We start from the raw sequence: 19704 nt of genomic DNA on the forward strand, positions 1-19704 counted from the left end.
TAAATATATAAATAAATTAATTAAATACTTAAATAATCCCACATCCATTTTAAAGTTAATAGAAAATAATTTCAAACACAGTAAAAATCAGGATTTGGGAAATATGACTTTATGTGTGTGCACTTCTTTCATTTCTTCACTATATGCTGCTGTTTTAAATCAGTTACTTCTGAACGCAGTCAAAGAAGAAATGGCTTTGCAATACTTGGCCTATATCATCCACTCATAGCACTATCAGTACAGTACCTTGACTACTAGGTAAATGTTAGCTGCTGTCTCTGAGCTCTTTTCACTTTCAGCAGTATAATTTTATGTTAAAGTTGTGACACCACAAGTGAATTGTATAAATCTGTTCATTGTGTCATTCAGAGGTTGAGTTTCTGTTGAAGGCTGAAGGAGAAGAGCTTTTATCAACTCTGAAGTCCACATAAGGAAAGGGAAAGGGAAAGGGAAAGGGAAAGGGAAAGGGAAAGGGAAAGGGAAAGGGAAAGGGAAAAGGAAAGGGAAAGGGAAAGGGAAGGGAAAGGGAAAAGGAAAGGGAAAGGGAAAGGGAAGGGAAAGGAAAGGAAGGGAAGGGAAAGGAAGGGAAGGGAAGGGAAGGGAAGGGAAGGGAAGGGAAGGGAAGGGAAGGGAAGGGAAGGGAAGGGAAGGGAAGGGAAGGGAAGGGAAGGGAAGGGAAGGGAAGGGAAGGGAAGGGAAGGGAAGGGAAGGGAAGGGAAGGGAAGGGAAGGGAAGGGAAAGGAGAAAGAAAAGAAAAGGAAAGAAAAGAAAAGAAAAGAAAAGAAAAGAAAAGAAAAGAAAAGAAAAGAAAAGAAAAGAAAAGAAAAGAAAAGAAAAGAAAAGAAAAGAAAAGAAAAGAAGAAAAGAAAACACCACTCCCATAAGACCAGATATTTTCATGCAACATTGGATGTGTAAAGGTATGCATTTTTTAATGCTTTTTTCTTTTTCTTTCTTTCTTTCCTTCTTTCTTTCCTTCTTTCCTTCTTTCTTTCCTTCTTTCTTTCCTTCTTTCTTTCTTTCTTTCTTTCTTTCTTTCTTTCTTTCTTTCTTTCTTTCTTTCTTTCTTTCTTTCTTTCTTTCTTTCTTTCTTTCTTTCTTTCTTTCTTTCTTTCTTTCTTTCTTTCTTTCTTTCTTTTTCTTTTTTTTTTTCCCACACATATAATTTGCCCTACAATTTTCTATTTAATTAGTTATGGATTTTCTTTCCTAGTTAAGTCTCTCTGTAGATAGGTGTACTAACTAGGCTCATAATCTTTTGATTCTCTCTTTCCATTTACCCCCTTAAATGAATGTATATGATTCTGAAGCCTAATTTATACCGTGCACATATTTTATTCTCTTTCCACACTCAAATAGGGATTGAGAGGTGCTGAGCTATATTGCTCTGCTAAATATTTGAGGTTTCTAAGAAAATGGAAATATTAGACAGTAAGCCTCCTGAAGCAAATTACAATGGGGAGATGAAATTATATCTGCAAATTGGGAAGAGGATTTGTGTAAGAATGATCCTCAATAAGGTGGAACAGACGTTGTCCAACCTGCTAAAGAAGCATTTGTCTCCGTATGAGACTAAAGGATAAAAAACAGCTCTGAGCCAATGCTCTGCCCTGCAAATTCAAAGCAATTCTGTCCTAGCAGAAATCAGAGGTTGTTGCACTTTCATGCCAGCCTGCATGTGCCACATTTGCTCATCTGAGTTTGTAACTCATTTGCATGCTTCTGCCATTCATCCTGGAATTTATTGTGGTAGGACTGCATCTCAGACTTGGCCGGCAGCCAGAACCTACTTCTTCATTCCCTCTTTATAGCTAATACAATATGAAAGTCACTAACAAAAAGACTTTCATGTCAAATTACAGGAAAAAAAAATCTGAAGTGCCTAATAGGATTTTAAATTCTTATCATACTGGTGACTTTCTGTAAGCAGTAACATTTGAAAAGAAAGACTGAGCTGATGTTTTCTTCAAATGCTCTCTTCGCGTTGTGTGGTTTTTTTTACAAGCTGTGATACACAGCTATTCAGTCACTACAGAGACGACAGGACTATGGATCACATCTATATAGCCGTTCACTTCAATTCCCATCCCACTTGACTTAACATCTTATTAAAAATACTTGCTGAGGCTGTGCATAGTGAGAAGTATCCATTTAATATAGATATCAGGTCTTTTTTCCCCACTTATAGGAATATGGTTTTCTATGTATATATATATGTGTGTGTGTGTATTTACACAAATTCAGCTTTATCCTCAAATGTGTATGTGTTTATACATATATAAATGTATGTTTATATACACAGGGAGGGACTTTTGCTTTTGGTAATATTACAGTTCCAAGTATATTTTTATATAATTTCATATAATTTGTGTCTAAATAAAGTCAATACAATTAGGCTTGCTACTATATCAATAACATGGCCATAGCAGTTTTGACAAGATTTGTGTTGAGTACTAGTACCCAGATTCACTCCATTTCTTTAATGGTCGTTTCCTACCTATCACTCCACAACACTCCATCATAATTCTGATGCCTCTCTAGGCAGATATTTGGATAAACAAAAGTTGAAGCCCAGCTGAGGTGACTCACCTTGACCCCACACACTCACATTTCTTACTTCACCAGAGGCACAGACATTAGCAGGACAGAAAGGACCATACATACTACAGTAGTAATCCAAACTCTCAGATGCTGATTCACTCCTGATTATCATCTTAAAAAAAAAGTCACTGTTTAATTGTGTGTCTCAATAATTTTCTGATAGCATAGTTCTTTCATTGGCAACAATAGCAGCAAGAAAGACTGAATTCACACAGCATTATTTATTACTAGTATATAATAAGCTACTTTTGTCATATGTCAGTATAAATATATGGAAACCAAATTAATAAACCTTTGATTCTATCTTTCTCATCTAAATCAGACCCCTAATGAAAATTTGCTGCCTCTTCTGTTTTTTACAAACTAGAACATTCTTCAGTTGTATAAGGTATCATTATGAACTTTTCAGTTGAATTTTTTGATTAAAAGTACTAGATACCAGCCATAGAAGCCATGTATATAATATTTTTATGTAAATCAAACTGTTGGTGTAAACTCATTTTATACATGTAATATAACTAGTGGAGTTTACATATAGTACCTCAGGGGACAAAGATGTACTAGACATGGAAACTAATCATCAAAAGATGGTAATGAGTGGTATCCCTCAGGAGTCAACACTGGAAGTAATGCTCTTTAATATCTTAATCAGTGACTTCAACAGCAGTATTGAGTACACCCTCAGCAAGTTTCTGGGTGACACCAATCTGTGTGGTGCATTTGACAAACCTGAGAGACCAGATACCATCTAGAGAGACCTAAACAGGCTCAAGTAGTGGGCCCAGGTGAACATCATGAACCCAGATGCAAGGTCTTGTACCTGTGTTATGGCAACCTTCACTATCCATACAAGCTAGTTGACAAAATGATTGAGTAAAGCCCTACAGAAAAAGTCCTGGAAGTACTGACAGATGGCAAGCTGGACATGAGTGAGGATTGTGTCCTTATGGCCCAGAAAGCCAACTGTATTCTGGGCTGCATCAAAATTATGGCCAGCAAGTAAAGAAAGGTGATCCTGCCCACTCAACATTTGTGAGGTCTCACCTTGAGTGCTGCATTCAGAAGTGGAGTTCTCAGTACAGTAGAGACATGGACCTCTTGGAGCACATCAGAGGAGGGCTACAAAACTGATCCAAGGGATGATGGAATGCCTCTCCCATGAAGACAGGCTGAGAGAGCTGAGGCTGTTTAGCCTGGAGAAGGCTTCAAGAAGACCTGAGAATGGCCTTCCATTGACTAAAGTGAGGCTATATAACAAACATAGAAGATGCTTCAGCAAGGTGTGTTGTTGACAGGACAAGGGGAAAAGGTTTAAAACTAGTACAGAGGAGATTTATATATATTATAAATATAAATATAAATATAAATATAAATATAAATATAAATATAAATATAAATATAAATATAAATATAAATATAAATATAAATATAAATATAAATATAAATATAAATATAAATATAAATAAATATAAATATATTATCCACTAGTGACTGCCACTGAACTAGGATGAATCTTCTGAACATCTCTCTAATCTTGTATTTAACTAATGAAATGAAGATATAGTGATACTGTATTAGACAGAGCTGAATTTCAGATTAGCCCTTTGCTAATGTCATGGTTTAATAGTTTTGTAATTTTACTATCAGTATTCCACATCATAACATCATATAAAGCATGAATAATTTTACTGAATCTGCAACATACAGAAGAAGACTGCATCTCCCAGAGAACAACACAGTCAGAGATGGGTCATGGGACCTGGACACTATATTACCTCTGTCACAGGCTAGACTGAGGTCTTTCGAGTTCTGGCGTTCAGAGGAGTGTGTGGGAGCCTTCACCGTGTCGCCTAGATTTCACAGTAGGCCTCTCAGTTTCGGGACTCATTTCTCTCTCCTATTTTGCTTGATTCGTTAGCTCAGTTTCAATTATATTGTATTATATTGTGTTATTCTGTATTTCGATATAATATTTAGTAAATAAGTGTGCCTCCTTAGATCATTGCCGCTGTTTTCTTTCCCTAATTAACTTCTCCTTTTGGCATAGGGCCCCTGCGGGGCCCACGGCCCCCCTGTCACAGAAGCAGGTAGATTTTCGTTAAAACCGTGACACCATGGATTAACAAATCAATTGTTGTGTATATTTTGCCATAATTTAACAAAAGATAAAATGAAAAAAACAGATTTTAAGTATTATTATCTAAAATTTCTTCACAAAATTAAGTAGCAGTAAAGGAGATCTTTTACTCTATAAAGTATTCTACTTCCTCCCAAAAATGCGATGAGAAGCATTATTTCTTCTATGTATCTAGGCCTGATTGAAGATTATAAAGGTTCTTTCTACCACCTCAAATGAAAGAGTTTTAATAGTGACATATTTTGCATATAAGTAAGTCTCCCCAAATCTCATGAAACTTCACTGAAAACACTTTTCTTCCCCAACATCCCAACCATATACAGACATGAAAATCATTGGTCTAAGTAACAATTAATTTAAATAAAATTAAAAACTATGAAAAAAAATAAGCAAGCAAATTAAATACCACAGTGTATAGAAGGCTGAATGCTCTTAAAAGCCCTGGAGACTCTCAAAATAAAATGACATACATACAGTGTAAATCCTAGTTCCTATAGTGAACTAGTAATGAAAACCAAGTCTAACGATAAAGCCTGTAAAACAGAAGCTACAGAAGATATTATAGAGTACTATACCTCCCACTCATTTTTTCCTTTTTAAATTTAATGTGTGTTGCTAGAAAACTGTTACAGTACCATGATGGGTTCAAAATGAAAGCAGTATGTTATAGTGATATGTGCCTATAATAATATCCAGTACAAAATGTTGAAGTTATATTGCAGTATGATTTGCTTGGGTAACAGTAAGCATTCTCCTACCAGCAATAAAAGATAAGACCGTCATGAACTATTCTGCTTATTTGCCTTCTAATTTTAACGTAGAATAATGGGAAAGATGGAAGGTGATCCTTTTCACCTGCATTTCTCTCCATTCGCTTAATGTTGTTTCCTTATGTGAACATTCATTTAAACTGGCCATGAGACATTTCCAAAGAGCCAGAATTTTCTGTGTAAGTAGGGGTCATGCCATCACGTAAGCCCTGGGAGTCATCATTCTTTCTGAGCTGATTCTGGTTATTTACTTCATGTACTGACTTACAAAAAGCTTATACAGAAGTACTTCTCCAGAGGAAAGAAAAAAATAGAACAGAACAGGAAATAGGGCAGATCAGTGCTGCTGGTTAATCACACCTCTTTCTCAAGAACAGTGTTCAGGAACAATGGATTGAAAGTGTACAAAAGATGAAAAGAAGAAAAAGAGGAAAAGAAGGAAAGAAGCAGAGAAAGAAGGGAAAGAGGTAAGAAAGATGGGCAGGAAGGAGAAAGAATGGGAGTGAGAGAGGAAAAGCAGAAGGGAAAGAGGCAGGGAGGGACTACAGAGAAGGGGCAGAGGGGAAAAGGGAGAAAAAGACAGAAAAAGTAAGAACATGTCTGAACAAAGCAGGAGTGAAAGAGACCCAAGCATGTTTTTAGGAGAGTGTTTAGTGCTTGTTGGGTATCTTATCTGTACATGAAATAATTCAAGGCAGTTCTGCCTGGGAAAAGAAAAAATGTTCTATTCCTCAAATATTACTCTGCTTACAGAAGGAAAAGCGTAACTGTTCAGTCATTTATATATGTTTCCTACCTGAGACAGTACCAGATGGTGCCATGTAGTCGCAGGTTAAGCATTGTGTGAGAGACCTGGGCTGGGAGCCAGACCCACTTCCCCGTCAACTGTGAGAACAAGCGATGCTGAACCTTACATAAGATTCATAAGCAGAGCCCTTGCATTTTAAGCAGACATCTGTTATGACATTTCATATTTATCTGCTATAACGGTTCAAACTGAGCCAGAATGTGGCATTATACCATGCCAGTCTTCTCTGGTATACTTATCCATTTCTGAAAAATATAAGCTTTCATGAGAAAGAAGTCTTATGTTCTTACAGTGAGAGATGAGTGTTCCAGATAGGTAGCAATGCAGGGCTGAGTCTCCAAATAAACTGAAACGGTGCTTTTGGGAACCAACTGTCCCTTTTACCACGTCATACAACTAAAAAGCAGGAAACATATTGCTGTGACTCTATTTTCCAAAGGCTTAGACATGTAAAAGGACTCCCTGAAAAATATTTTGTGGCAGAAAGATAATTGTTTTTAGATCTACTACTTCGTGTCTGCAGAATCCTATTGCCCCTATGAAATAGTACTAGGAATGATATGATCTGTTGCTAAAGCATGTAATGGGGTTACATAGAATATGTGTATGCCCTATAAAGGTGTAAGAGAGAGAGACAGAGACGTGGTTTGGCATTTAACTCTTAAGAAGGTAGAACATTATTCCTTCATATTAGTAGAAGCTGACTATGAAAATCAGCAATACTTTAGCGAGCATTAGTGTATTATCAATGACAAAAGGCAGACAGGCTTAGCCAGGACTTTTGAGATTACTAAGGAACTGAAAAAAGTGCCAGCAGCTTCCCTCTCACTCACATATGAACACACACTAATGGGAATTTATCCAACAAAATGAGGAAGAGACATTGCAACCTAAGAATAATTCCTTTTCCTCACTATTCACACTCAATGTAGGACTACCCAGGGCAATTCCAAAGCAGAATAAATGCAGTAGACAGAGTATTTTACATCACTGAAATGAAGATGATGCACATAAGTCTAGAAGATTTTGTTTTCTTCATGAAAATAAAATCTGAGATTATTATAATTTGAAAAGATGGATTATTTTATTAATAAGGATTAAAGAATGATTTTGCCTTCTTGCAGATAAGGTTTAAATATTACATACTCCATACTTTATATGAGAATTCCATGGAAATTGAAGGGCCCCAGGTGTTATATAGGAATTATCTGAGTTGAACTTTACCTTTTATGCTTATTACTAATTAGTATCAGATGTTCACTGTTGCATCCTTTTAAAAATACAGTATGTCCTTTTTTTTTTTTTTTTTTTTTTTTTTTTGAGGTGTCTATTGAGCTTCCTCTGGAGCTCACAAGCATCTGGTTATCTGCTAAAGTAGCAGGTTATAACTAAACCCAGAGTTTTATGTACACTTGAATAAACAGAAACACATATGTATGTATTTCTTTATGAGTGTTTATTATTTTTAAGAAATATTCAATTCCCTCTAAAACATTCTATTTTCTTCTGCATTGACCATGTGACTGCTATTAAAGATGCTCTTAAAATGTTGTAGTTCTTGATAACAGCTACTTGAGAGATATTATAGTGCATTTTTTTTTATCCACATATTAGAACCTTTGAGAAACAGGTAATTAAGTAATAACAATAACAAATATTGAATACATAGCAAAGATTTGAAATAATTTTGTTCATAAGATAGCTGTTATATTAATGGAGCTATTCCTAGTAGAATGGAGGCCCCATTGCATTAAGTGCTGTAAAGTCATGGAGTCAGACAGGCACTGCTCTGTCATGTTTGTGGCTAATTAGAGATAACAATAGGACATTACTTATCTTCATTGATACAAGGACACTTGGGGCCCTCTCAGACTCCCATCAAGTTTAGTTGTAAGACTCCCACTTACACTAATAGCCTTCAAAACCCGTCTCTACTGTGAATCAACTAATTCCTGAACTATAAAGAACACAAGCAGACACAATGGGAGGACAGAATAAAAAAAAAAAAAAGAAAGAAAAAATGCTATAGTATCACAGAATGTACTTTGTTCATTTATTTTGACAAGGCTATTTTAAATAATTTATGAAACTTCATAGTAACACTAATGAATTTAACATTCAAGTAATGAAGACTTGTGGGGTCTTCATTATAATACTCTGCCGCTAAGCCTTTGATTAAAAGATTAAAAGAGCTAAAGCCTCCATTTCACTTATTTCTCTATTTGATTAATTTATTTTGTTTGTAGATTAGTAAATTGAGAAATTCTATTGTAATGGATTGCCTCTGGCTTTGTAACATGAGACTTGACACACCAAGACTGTATTTAATACATCATTTTACATCCTTGCAGTGAATGCTCTTTCTACTCAACTAATGAGGAAGATAGAATTAGATGTCTAAATTTCATGACAAAAGATTATTTTCCAGCTTTGTTTCCAAGTGAGTAAGCTAACCTTTTCTCTGTTTCTCTGTTCCCCAAAATACACATCCATACATGCAGTGGTATATAAATGGGTAGGTTAGGCAATACAATTGATCAAGTTAATAACCTGATGTTTGAGGCTAAGACTTAATATACCTGGACTACAATGGCTTTAGTGTTCTAGGGCTATGTAGACTGAAATTATTTCCTCAATAAATACTAAGGCTCAGTGAAGTTATTATGTGAAAGACAAAACCGATGAGAAGGTTTTCCCTAATTTTGTCTATCAGAATATCTGCAGTGGTCTTAATATATGACATGCCTTTTAAAAATATTTTAAAAACAAACAAACAACAACAACAAAACAATATCAGCAACAAAAATCCCACAAACACTGCAAATAGTAAAGAAATTGGCTTCCAAACCAGATAATTTTCAAAATAATTGTTTCTGTAACTAATCTTCTTGGAGATCTGTTCTTTACCAAAATTGATTAAAAAGTCAGCAGCATGTTTCTTTCTGTTTGAATCTATGGGTCTTCTCCAAGTTTAGATGACAAACCAAATGTATCTGTACCAAGCAGACAGCACATAAATGGTAGCTAATGTGTTAACTTAAAAAGCATCTGCTCACAAGCACATCTGTAATGATGACAGTAAGCTTCTAATAAGTGAAAGAACTGTAAAAGTAAATGATCCATACATGTTCTTGAAGAAACCCTGCTGTCATTAAGATCGGCCTCTGCATGGATACATCAATAGTATAGTTAGAAATTCTGTTGCAGATCACTTCATCTTCTAGGTTACGTGATAGAGAAAGACAGACCTTATCCTGGAGTGTAGGATAAAATGATTTCACAGAGGAAAGCATCATCTAGCTAGATTTCTAAGGGGAAAAATAAAGAAAAAAAAAAAAAAAAAGAAAAAGAAAAAGAAACAAAACACCCTGTAGTTTTGTAATACACTATTATAATAGATCTAGTTATGTACATAAAGAGATTATATTAATAAGGTATTTCTGTACACAATAATAATATTCTAGGTTAGTCTTTCTAAATGGTAGTCACTGTATACAATCAGTAGAATTTTTACTTTTTTTTATTTATCTTTTTTATTGATTAGTTTTCAATGGGAAAGAGATTTTGACAACTCTGTATTTTTTTATTTTCTTATATTACTGAAAACTCCTTTAGGAAAAAATAAGTCTTGGACAATTTCTTTTTATACCTGGAAAGTTTCTGTGTTAGGACTTTTTAGAAATTTTTGGAATTTTGCAGTTTGTGGATTTTTATTATTATTATTATTATTATTATTATTATTATTATTATTATTATTATTATTATTATTATTATTATTTTATTTATTTATTTATTCATTTTCCCTCCCTCTGTCCAGATTTTCTTATTTAGCTACTACATTTGTAGTACACTGATACAGAAGTATGTTATCGGCCCTGGAGGCCACATGGCAGTGCTTTAAACACTGCTTTTGTTTTTAAAACACTAGTAATCTGCCTCTGACTGAATTTTTATATCTTTTGTTTCTGTTTTAATGGAAGGGTTGGCATTTACGATATTTATGAAATTTAAATGGATGCTGTTAAATGTGTCAGCGTCTTATTATGACCATAAACTGCTATAGGCAGACGCAATTATGACCAAATGCCATAACATGCAGATAGAGACATACTGTCAAAGCAAAAACCTTGTTAGCTTCATATGGGCATCAAATTCTAAATACTCTCAAACATATCACACTGTGATTTATCAAAGTGGGGACTGATTCTGCATCTGATGGAAGAATTAGCAAGTAAGGGCTAAAGTGGATATTCTATAATCATTTTGGATGGGATTCAAGTCACTTATCTGCAACCATTTAACAGTTAAACTTCTAATCGAGTTATCTAAGCTTCCATAAAAAGGCAGTGAAGAGAGATGAGCACAACCATAGGGGGATTCATCATAGCCTTAAAACAGTTGCCTACCACATGTCAGCAAAATACCTGATTGGTGTGGTTTTTGTTCCTATTGGCTGTTGAGGGAGTCTTGAAAAAACATTTTCTGCACAATGCACATTCAAAATTGACAGTCATTGAGTCTCAGGACTTATATCTACTATAAATAATACCACAGAAACAGACATATTATTCTGGGATGACTTGAAGTGTAACCTTTGCTATTTATTCTCAGTCTCCCTTGAGACAGAAAATGTATCATGCACAATCCCTTTTGACATTTACTAATATCTCTGCTGATCTTGCTAATTTTACATCTTGAAACATTACATCAGTGAAACTAACCAACGAAATAGAATAGAGTTACAAAATTGGATCCTAAATGCCATGTATCTTTCTCTAGTGGATGTGAGAGAGGGATCGACAGCCTATTTCCTTCACATGTGTATCTTCAGCATTGATCATCCTGTGTCTATGAGACATTAGGTCTGCAGTTATGATGTTCATTGCACACAGATACACACAGCTTGCCTTAAGACAGGTGTGTTTGACCCACAGGCCACAGGCTGTATGTGGCCTGGCTCAGCCCACCGCCCCACATCATCATGGCAGTACTACTGCCCCACCAAGCAGCCCAACCCCAGGCACACACCTTTTGTTCAACAACAACCAAACATTCCTGTGCTATCAATGCTGTCTGGGCTGAAACCAGGATACTGGGAGGTCACAGTGCACTGCTAACTCAAGATATGACATATCATTTCACTGAATTCCTCCATGCCTAAGGAAAATTGCACCCACTGATTTTCATTGATGCTTGCTAAATATTTATGGAGATCAAACCATGGATATCAGCACAGTGAAGTGGCAAGTTGTGCATTTCAGCAGTGGTGACAGTGAATTACATCTGCTGATGCACATATTTCCAAGCATGGCATGCAAGCTCTTGTTCATTGCTGGTGCAAATACAAAGCTAATAGTGGGTACTATGTCAAAAAATAGTCTATGTAGCTGAGAAATTGCTCTATCAAATAATGTTATTGTGCCCTCTCTATCTATTGTAGCCTTCATGGAAATGAATAGGAGCCATTACTTTCAGAGAAATCTACATAGTTCATTTGCAGCTCAAGGCAATTCCTCTCCACCCAGTGAGGTCCAGGCAAGCCAAAAGGTTGAACACTCATGTCTTAAGATCTTTGACAAAAAGTAACTCCAAATAATAAAAAATAAATGTGCATGTTGCAAATGCATACACAAAACTGAACTAAGAACAGTTCTGCTTAGGAAAATTACTGAGGTTTCAAAATTCTTTCCTTATTTTGATGAAAAGAAGGAGAGAATGTCCCATGAAACAAATTGCAAAAATGCACATTGCTATAATGACTGAAGAACACTTGCTGTAAACTGAGATCTTGAACACTTGTTGTCCCTTTAGTGAATTACTGCTTTAGCTTACTTATGTCCCTTTCATTTACACTTTTTCTTTTTTTCCTGTATTCCTGTCCTGAAAGCCCTTTGCTGATTTCTGCTGACATGAGTAAGTGCTTGTAGCATTCCTACAGCTTTCTGCTTTCAGTGGCTCATACGCTGTAAATGACTTGCTGTTAGTCAGACAGGAACTCCGGCAAAGGCTTTTCAGACTCTTGCCTGCCATTGCTAGTCATCATGGTAAATGTGTGTGCAGACGTTGAGAGATATCTATTTCTGAGGGTCCCAGTCCTATTTCAAACACATAGTTCTGAGAGATGTTTAACACTGACAAGGTTTATGAAGAGCAGTGTGGCATGGAAGTGGACTTTCCTATTTATTTACTAAAATACCTTTCCTCCCGTGTCACATACAAATAGAAATGGACAGCTTGGCAAAGCTGCATTACAGATTTAAATACCCAGTGACCAAGTGGTTGTTGTTTGTCTATTCACTACTAAAAGGAAGCATGCCTTCTAAAAGGCAAACACAATCTCAATTTCAGCTCTATTTTTTCACTTACAAATAGATCCATTTACTACCCTCCAAGAGCTGCAACGTAAGTACTCACCCACTTTTAATACACTTGATTTCTACCTCAGGTTTGGAAGGTACTATAAATGTTTATGTTGGGTCTAATATGGAATAGTTGAGTACAACCAAAATTTTCTAATCCCCACGTTTTCACTTCACTGGAAGCATACTATATAAAACTAGTACTTTTAGGAGACAACTATTTGTGTTCCTGTATGCAAAAATAATTGAAAATGACAAACATACTATAAGTCTGTACAATATAAAGTAGCAGTAATTTTATTTACTAACAGTGTATAATTTTAAAATACATTAAATTCCCCTTCTTTTATTTTAACATTTATAACTTAATTCTATTCCATTTCTAGAAATAATTTCATTTGAGGTTACTTTATTTAAGGGTCTGTTGCCTTTTTACAAGTTGCAAAATACATTTTTTCCTGACATTTAAAACTCCGGAACTTAAATCACAATAATTTTCTTCATATCCACTTTGTATGTTATGTCACAAAAGGTTCTGCAGTAACAGAATGTGATATGTCTATATTAAGAGACCATTATGATCACTTATTTTGTGGAGAAATGATGAACCACATCACATTTTTTCCATACATCACTAAAAGCATAGCCAAAAACAATTCCCCCATACGATTCAAAATGATGATGTGAAATTTGTTACAGAGATAGCTTAAAAATCATTTTGGGGTAACCTTTATTTTTTGTTCCTTATTATTAGGTGACAGCAGCACAAATCAGAAAATACACGTAAGAGAAGACCAAGACATTTTAATCTGATCAGACAGCTCTCGTACAACCAATTCAGTACAAACACTAAGGTGAGATCATCTCCTTTTCCTGTGATCATACAGAACAATACCCCTGCAAGAAGGATCACATGACTCTCCCTCTGCTGATACAGGAAGTCCATTGGAAGATGCCGTAGGGCAGGAGGACAAATTTAGAAGACCAGCATGGCAAAGAGAAAACAAAAAAAGATTCATCCTGTTAAGAGTTTTTGTTTGACAGTCTACTGAAATATGTTTTTCATTTGTTAACTTCTTTTACTCCTGCCTCTTCTCTGGAAGCTTCCTTTTCTCAGATGCTACCTGGGGCAAGGTACAAGTCTGAAAAATCACCACATCTGTGGTGAGAGTCATCTCCCCTAATTGCAACCATTGAAAGCTTGGTGTTTAGTGTGAGTCAGTCACCTGGGCTTCCTTGATACACACCTCCTATGGCAGTTCATGGCCCCTTGAGATAAGCAGCTGAAATATCTCAAGTTACTCTACAGCGGTGTCTGTTAGCAGGAACCTGATAGATAAGGCAGTCAGAGATGAGATAGAAACTGCAGAGTTAGTTTCACCTACATGGCTGGAGAGGAGATTGGTGGGGCAAAAATAACCTTGGGATTCTCAGTGATCTCACACAAACATATGCCCTATACGAATGTGATAACAGGACAAATTCCAGGTGCATGAGGAAACTTCATAAGCATTTCCCTCTAGTTCTTTGTTTTGAGAGCTGCATTGTGGGATAGAATGATCTGATGAGTATTTGCTACCTCATAATAGTTTGTGAATCATGTAGAGAATGTACCTAGGACTGAGTTTTCTTTTCTCTCTCAGGTATTTTGGAGAAGGTCTGTGTCATGGTTTAATAATTTTGTAATTTTACTATCAGTATTCCACATCATAACATCATATAAAGCATAAATAATATTACTGAATCTGCAATGTACAGAAGAAGACTACATCTCCCAGAGAACAACATGGTCAGAGATGGGTCATGGGACCTGGACACTATATTATCTCTGTCACAGGCTAGACTGACATCTTTTTGAGTTCTGGCGTTCTGAAGAGTGTGTGGAAGCCTTCACCATTTCGCCTAGAGTTAACAGTAGGCCTCTCAGTTTCGGGACTCATTTCTCTCTCGTATTTTGCTTGATTCGTTAGCTTAATTTCAATTATATTATATTGTGTTATCCTGTATTTCGATATAATATTTAGTAAATAAGTGTGCCTCCTTAGATCATTGCCGCTGATTTCTTTTCCTAATTAACTTTTACTTTCGGCCTAGGGCCCCTGCAGGGCCCACGGCCCCCTGTCACGGAAGCAGGTAGACTTTGTTTAAACCGTGACAGTCTGTTATGCACTATGCATTAAAGGGCAAGAAGCAGTTTAGAAAGATCTCAGCCCTGTTTTTCAGAGATACTTAAACTGAGAGTGAGATATGAGTAGGGTAAACAAAAAAACAAAAACAAAAAAGAAGCCGTTCTGTTCGCCGTAAGGAAAGTATTAGCAGTAAAGGACTTAATTTTGTCTTATATAAGCAAACAAAAAAATTTCTCAGATATGCATGTGCTGAAAGTTCACCATGGACCTTATTGCTGAATTTCTTTCAGAATTATTTTGCTTTAAAGCCTGCTCTCGTTTTTGATGATATACTTCCATTTGCCTTGCAGGCTACAGCAGAGAGTTATTTTGAATACAGGGCTAAATGCAACAACAACAACAACAAAATGCAAGTAAGTTCATCTTTGGATGCATACATTTACTAAGTACAGGATGTTTAGCATCTTTCCCTTTGGCTTTATTTATAAGGCATTCATTCTCTCTCCACAGGTGAATGAAAACCAATAGGCTCACACAACCTGTTTACAAATATGTCCTGTTTTTATCTATGATTACTTCACAGCACTGCTGTGCTTCTCTGATGTGCTGGGTTTCAGTCACAGTCCTGATATAAGCTATGTGTTACTTTCCCAAGCAAAGAAAATGTAATTTAAACAAGCTTGTCAATGGTAGGGCCCAGCAGGCAGGTGAAGCAAGGAATCCCAAGGAGGGTCAGGTTCCCTGGAACTTCTTTGCTAGCACAGAAGTGTAGAAGATAATGCTTCTCATTTGGAACAAATGAAATCTTGAAATGCAATGCCTCCTCAGAAGTTTATAGTGAGAAGGACGTATTTGTTTTACATCAAACTAGTGCCAGTAAATAAAGCTATGTGAAAGTGACATGTTTCACGGCACAGTACACATGGTGCTGTTTCATGACCTGATAGTCAGCTTCTGGCCTTTTGTACAGAAATGTTATGAAATTCTTATGAAAGTGCTCTATCCCAGCAAAGCCTGCTCTCTCAACTTCTTTTCCCTGTCTGCTTGTGCCCTTTTTGGATGGGGCAAGGATACTTTGCTGCTACTTGCTGTGAACAAATTATCAATCTCTCTGCCACCCCTTTGATAAAGAAGGCAATGAACGCTGGGCAGACACTGTTGCGTATCAATTCATTATTGCTGCTAGAAATAGAAATAATCTATTTTTTGTTCTTGTTATTTTTCCTCATGGGTATAATTTGCCTTGTCAGCCTAACAGACAATATCTACAGCTCCCTAAACTTTAGCAGAAGCATTTATTTAGTGTTCCTCAAATTTATGGCTAAAGCCTTCATCAGAAAACTTCAATGAGATGGTTCAGTTCCTCCTCAAGTCCTGAGAATTGCCTACTGAAAGCAAAGTTCATCTGAGGTCTGTTTATGCTGTGACTGCTGTGAGTGGCTGAAATCTTTAAATTAGCATTCATCTTACAACATAATGCTCCGTTACTGTAACTATGTGCATGTAGTTCATGCTTAATCAGGATTTATTTATTTATTTATTTCTGTATTCTGAAGTGATAAATAAAAATAAGGCTAGTTCAAGCTGTTTCATTTTCTTCCCAATGCCTTTGTTTAATTCAAAATGTTTGATCCAAATTTTGCCATATAGGGTTTTGCTGGACTAAAAAATATTTTAGTGTTGTTTTTTTTTTTTTGTTTGTTTGTTTGTTTTTCCCTATTATAATGAAATAAAGGTCACTGTGATTTGTTTATTTGTTTATTTCTGGGAGTATACTAATGAGGCTGTCAGACCTGGTGGAGTCCTGTATTCCCATTCCTGGCTGCTGGAGCTGAGCACGCTGTGTCTAGGATTCTCTCCATATCACTCGTGTGCCTGCTGCTAGTCTCATTTTCAGCTATGGCCAGAGGTAGTGCTGATCATGTACCTTAGAGACATGTGCACAGTCCCACTGCTTGGAGGACAGTATGGTCACACAGACTGCCATAGGAAACAATTTCTTTAGCTGTGCTAACGTATAAGATCACTAAATCTTACAGAAAATAGAATGGTTAATATCAGCCCTACTTCTTCTTTTGTGAAAATCCTATAAGAGAAAGCACACACCTCCACTCTCATAATTCCCATCTTACCAACAGTCACAGACTCAGGATGGTGTCTGTTTAATATCCATTCCTGGATGTTGGGCACATTTGCCAGCTGCTGGCACAAACCCTGATCCCTTCCAGATCTTCCACAGTAAGATGGTATTCCCTCTTACTCACCAGTTAGTCCTGTTCCTAACATTTAGCCATCTCATACATATATAATCACCTTTGCTTCCCCAGTTGCTGTCACACAGGTATATCGGCCCTTTCTAGCCACTGACATGGAGGTTTTGCAGCATTCACACAGAGGGGATGGAGAGTGAGACTGCACAGAAGAATATAGTTGAAAAAGATTCAGTAATAAGATAGGCAGCTGCCATCTTTATTCCCCCCACTCTATTTTACTATGCTTATCTCTTTCCAGTTTACCCTGACCCTTCCCTTTCTCCACCCTTGGCTCTACTCCCTGAACATCTTACAGAAAGGTTTGTGGAATACCACAAACCAACTTTAATCTCTGTAACACTGATATTAATCTTATTTCTCCCTCTCATCAATTACAAAGTACAGGATGACTCATTCCAGTACTATGTCTGAGAGCTGCCTCTAATGGCTTGCGAACTGGCTACTGAGGAGTTCTGTTCTTTGCTATTGTCTGTGTTATTTTTTAGTTACAGGTCATTTCTTTTGTACTTCATCCTTAAAAATGTAGTTCTATAAACAACTTGTTTTTTCACCCCACGTAAATCTATGCAGCCCATGCACTCCACTGTCCATCTGGGTTGGCAAGGCAATGGAGCAGGTTTGAGAAATGCCCTGCTGGCATAGAATTCCCCTTCTTGTTCAACTGCCCTGCAAGCTTTGGGTGCTCAGCAGTTTGGCTGTGCACAGACTATCAGCCTTCTGCCTGATCCACGCGGGATGGATCACTCGTGAGCTGCAGGTGTGGGGTCCCCGGAGTGTATGATCTCCCTCCGCACACAGTGCTTCACTCCTCTCAGCCCTCCCAGCCTGCACAGCAGCTGCGATCAGGGAAACAGTCGCTGTGGTCTCACTGCTCCCTCTTTTGGAGTCTAGTGAGAAAGAAATACGATGGCAAGGGAGAAGAAATCTGGTTGAGGCAGAGAGTGGTGTGAGCAGAGATGGAGCAGGTGGGTAAAGCAGCATCCAGGAACAGAGGAACAGAGCACATGGAGAGGATGGGGTGGGATAAGGGTACAAAAAAGGGGGGGCTGACAAAAGGGAGAGGATGAGGAAAACGTTGGGGTTGGGGTGGGGGGTGCGACAGGCTGTGACAGAAATAAAGGACAGGAGCAGGAGAAATAACTGATGCTGAATTAAAAGCTGGGGAAGGAGAGATTTAAGCTAATAGCAGTGTAAAATAGAAATTTGAGCAGAGGGTCTTCAAAGGAGATTGTGGGGATTTGATCTGGACAGTGCAAAATCAATAGGATAAATTCCTCATTTTGGTGAGGAATCATTTATTTATTTATTTATCCCCTCCCCCCTTGCTATCTGGGAAATAGCCATATAATTCAATCCACTAGTGAAACTACGAAATCTTGATCTCACTTGGTTCTCATGGTTGATCCACACGTAAAGTAACAGCCTTACACAATCATTAGTCATACGTAAAACTTTCCTAATAATCTTTAATGTAGAGAAATGGGCCAAGATTTCCACAGTCCATATTAGCATGTGTGTGGTGTGTCACAGTTCTAGCTTTCACCAGAGTTTTTTCCTCAGCTAGAAATATTTCTCTTGGATGTATTTTTTTTTTGCTTGTTTTTAAGTAAATGTCTGACAGTTCTGGGCTCACTTGCTGTAGCTATTTTTTTGTTTGTCTGTTTTGTTTTGCTCTCTTACAAATACTTCCCCTGATGCCACGCTGACCTTTTGAATTCTTTCCATCTCAGCAGCTTCATCTTAGGAAGACAGTCCTCCCAGGCTTCCCCCTGGTTCCTCTTTCTCCTTTTAACCAAGTGCTACTGGGTAAATAGATCCATATTATCAACAACAATGCACTGCAATTCAGTCACCTTTAGCAGGAGCTGCCTATTAAGTTTTGTTGTATTTTTTATTTTTTTTTTTTCCTCAAGACTTTCCAAGGTGCCACAAGTAAATACTTGCAGTAAATGTCAAGCTTTCTTCCAGCTTTCAAGAAAAACAGGGAAGATTTCAAGGACATTTCAAGGATTTTTATTTAATCATGTTTCATATCCCATACTACATAATAATAATAGCTGAGTTCTACAAGTATGAAGTTATTTTTCAAAGATATATGAATTTAGGTATAACTGTTCTTAAACATCTTCATCTCACATTCTTTTCCTTTTTGTTATCCTAGTTGTGGTCTACATGCTGCAGAAAGCATTATTCAGCAAGTGTTGATGAACAATGTGTCAGTGGGTGCAATTTTCATTACGATGGAGGAATTCAGTGGCACACCTTTGCTTCCATACACAGTTTAATGACAGACTGCATTCTGTCAAGCTGCCCCTCTGCTGACATCTGTCACATGGCAAAAAATTTCGACACAATATGGTGGCAAGGTTCAGCCTTTATTGAGATTCCACCAACCTTTGATGTTGTTCGCCAACGGAAGAAAACAGGAGGTATTACTTTCAGAGCAGCCCTCGTATATTTGTATGTGGTGTGATTCTTATTACTTTTGAACAACATGATTAATGCAAAAAACAAAAAAACAATATAACTGTAACAGTATGCACATGCATCAAGGTAACGTAAGATCCTCTTATTGTAGGATTTTATTGATATGTTACTGATTTAGAGATAAAGATGCAAATATATGT

At 36.8% G+C, this 19704-nt stretch overlaps 1 long non-coding RNA gene across 1 annotated transcript; it reads left to right on the forward strand.

Annotated features, from left to right (window-relative positions):
• Nucleotides 1–5856: 5856 nt before the first annotated feature.
• LOC146762780 (uncharacterized) lies at nt 5857–16552 on the forward strand. The gene is made up of 4 exons (XR_014948588.1): nt 5857–5975; nt 13430–13529; nt 15155–15217; nt 15315–16552. It is a non-coding gene; the product is annotated as an uncharacterized LOC146762780 (long non-coding RNA).
• The last annotated feature ends 3152 nt before the right edge of the window (nt 16553–19704 follow it).

This window comes from Coturnix japonica, chromosome 1 (genome assembly GCF_054131305.1).
Source record: "Coturnix japonica strain WE chromosome 1, WE-NBRP24, whole genome shotgun sequence".
NCBI classification, from domain to species: domain Eukaryota; kingdom Metazoa; phylum Chordata; class Aves; order Galliformes; family Phasianidae; genus Coturnix; species Coturnix japonica.